The sequence below is a fragment of the Rousettus aegyptiacus genome, unplaced genomic scaffold (assembly GCF_014176215.1).
Source record: "Rousettus aegyptiacus isolate mRouAeg1 unplaced genomic scaffold, mRouAeg1.p scaffold_m13_p_1, whole genome shotgun sequence".
NCBI lineage: Eukaryota > Metazoa > Chordata > Mammalia > Chiroptera > Pteropodidae > Rousettus > Rousettus aegyptiacus.
In genome coordinates this window covers 11,546,138-11,549,105 of record NW_023416284.1, presented here as the reverse complement: position 1 = coordinate 11,549,105, position 2,968 = coordinate 11,546,138, and the positions used below count along the sequence as shown (strand labels likewise).

The 2,968-nt window shown below is 44.8% G+C and overlaps 1 pseudogene; it reads right to left on the bottom strand.

Annotated features, from left to right (window-relative positions):
- Positions 1–254: 254 nt before the first annotated feature.
- On the bottom strand, positions 255–371 carry LOC118606549 (annotated as a pseudogene).
- Positions 372–2,968: the final 2,597 nt, after the last annotated feature.

The following is a 2,968-nucleotide window of genomic DNA, read 5'->3' as shown; positions in this document are numbered from 1 at the left end:
ACATATTATCCTGTTTTGAACCGTAAATGTAATTTTAAGCTGTAAATATATAGCATATCATAAGTAGAGTTTCCATAAATCACTTCACCATTCCTCTGTGGTTAGACATTTAGGAAGACCCAGTAAATACTAAAAATACCAAATGATTTCTCCTCCTTCCCACCAGTCTCCTGTAAAATGGGTCCCTTTGTCCATTTTACCCCCAACATCTCTCCTTCTTCTCCAAGATGCCTTCATTTTTTTTTTTTTTTAAATGCCTACAGCACCTGGTCTTCCTAGGTGGTCTCCCATCCAAGTACTAACCAGGCCCAACCCTGCTTAGCTTCCAAGATCAGACAAGATCAAAGGTTCAGGGTGGTATGGCTGTAGACTTATCCAATATTCCATACTTACTTAGCTACACTTGTCTTAGTGTCTAGGATGTATGAATGATAATAGTGGGAGATAAGTTGAATGCTTGCCTGAGGATTTTGGATCTCAGACTTCATTTTGTAGGCAATTGGGAACGAGTAAAGACTTTTGAATAACAGAGCAGAGCAGATCTGATTTTCACAAAGATCACTCTGTCAAGAAATGAACAGTAGGTGCAGACAGAAAGTGATAAAGGCAGGAAGTCTAGGTGAGAAGTTTTTCCTATAGTTCAATGGAGAATTATTGAATAGAACAGTGAAAATAGAAATGAGATGAGAAAAAGGCCTTGCAGAGAAAGACTGCACAGGCTTGGGGATCAAAGAGAAGAAGGAATGTGGCAGAGAGGTCACCAGTAATTGAAGATAGTGAGGCCATTTACGTAAGACCCCTCCCTTATCCCCAGCAACCCCTGGAAGGGCAAGAAGCAGTGTTCTTTTTTTTTTTTTAATGACACTTTACAAGGAAGCCCAACATAAAAGCACCTACGTGCAGCAGTTCCTAGAAGGGCTTCCGCTCCCAGGAAGTCTCCTGTCTAATTATAGCCAGCCAATCACAAACATCCTCAAAGTCAAGAGGATGGTGTAAAACACCTTTACTATTCCTGTGCTCTCCACATGGGTACTTTCTCTCCCACTTTGCCTCACTCTTTCATTTTCTACCTCTCTGGCCGCCCCCCAGGGCCTCTGGCTGCATCTAGCCATAACCCCTTGAGATTGTGACTAAAGGCATTTATTTCTGTCTCACCGATATAAATGGGTTCTTATAGATCTTTGCAGCATTATTATATTAAAAGATCTCCCTTCTCATCTCCTTTCAGGGCTGAGCATGGGAAGGAGCAGAGAGGGTGCAGGGCCCAGAGAAATCCATCCTGCCTGTATAACCAAGGGAGGAAACAAGTAAAGGGTCAGGTTTGCAATTCACGATGCTGACTTCACCCTGACGCATTGCTCTTTTAATAACACAGGTCTTGTCTGCCATGGTCAAGAAGGGACGTGCTGCTGAACAGAGAGTGGAGTGTTCCCTGGCAGGTGACGTCAACTGTGGTGACTGGAGCAATAATGAAAGCAATGCTTTCGAGTCTCAGTCTTTCTACCTGTGGTGTGGCCTACTACCAGTTTTGTTGCGACTGTATCCTGAAGGCAAACTTTCTCCTCAAGATTAAGTTCTGCTTTCTAACTCAAGCAGTTGTCATATTCTTAGCCAAGAGGCTGTGCCTGGTGTCCTAGACCAGGCCCCCCACTCTGCTTCCTCCTTTATCAAGGTGTCTGTTGGTGGAGAACCTCCTTTTCTTTGGCTCCAAGTTTCCTTGTGGGAAGAGGTCCATCATGGTAACATCTCAGCTGCTTTTGGTCTGCTCTCTTACTGTGTCCCAGAGGAGGAGCTGATTGATTTGGGAGGAGGAACTGGGCATGCGCAGCTCGGTACCTTCCTTTCCTTCCTTCCTTCCTCCCTCCCTTCCTTTCTTCTATCCTTCCTTCCTTCCTTTCTTTTCTCTGGAAACACATTTTCTTCTCCTCCCCTGCTTCAAGTCCTGCAGGCTCTATGCCTTGAGGCACGGGTCTACCCCAGCCCAGATTTAAGGGGGCCTAATTCTGGAGTAAGGAATTAGAAGTTCCCTTAATCATACACCTAAAGCCAACTTCTCCATAACCAGCTTTTATCTCCACCTACTTGATTCCTGCGTCTTCCTTTCATTGTGTTCCAAATTCAAGCAGGAAAAAGTGGACTGTTATTTACTGGGCTTTCCCCAAACCCTAACGGTCCCAGTAGAAGCATATCTAAGACACTTACAATCAAATTACAGCAAACTGGACCTCCCAATAAATAGAAATAACACATAATTCATTTTAAGTCTAACAGCAGAGACAGCCCATAATTCATTATGAGTCTAGCAATGAAGTGATGGATTTTCCAAAAAAGTTGTGTTCTTCCTATCTGTAGTTAAAATATTTACACGAGGCCCTGGTGATATGCAGGCAGTAGTTTACAGAGCACAGCCTGTTCAAACCAAACAGTTGTGCTGTTCCTGATTTTGGAAACTCGTCAAGGAATCAGTGTTTACTTAGACAACTTGGGCCCCGAGCAGCCCTTGTGTAGGCTGGAATCAATCCAAGGAGAAGCTATGGCCCAGGAACATTCTTCCTTCTCCCCTGGCCATTAAAATGCAGTCCTCTCAGCTCTCCAGAGCCCTCTGGAGGGCACCGGATCCAGCCTCTGGTCAGATGTCCAGTGCCCAGGCTGGACTGTGTAGGCTAAGTTCTGTTTTAGAATTGGTGCCCAACCTAATGAGTAACCCTGTGTGTGAATGTCTCATGCGTTGAACTCCCAAAGGAAGAGTGTAAGTTTCAGGGCAAAGGATTTGATGTTTAATATGTGGCGGTCTTGAATTAGTCTGGAGCGTCATGCAGGGGGTGAGCTGGCTGTGGGAAAACAGACCACAGAGAAACTAGGGAGGTCAAATCCGAGTGCCCATGACACAGGATTTGACCTGCCATTTCTACCAAGGTCCAACGTAACTGAAGAACACTGTGCACAAGTGTGAGGATTGGCAGTAACA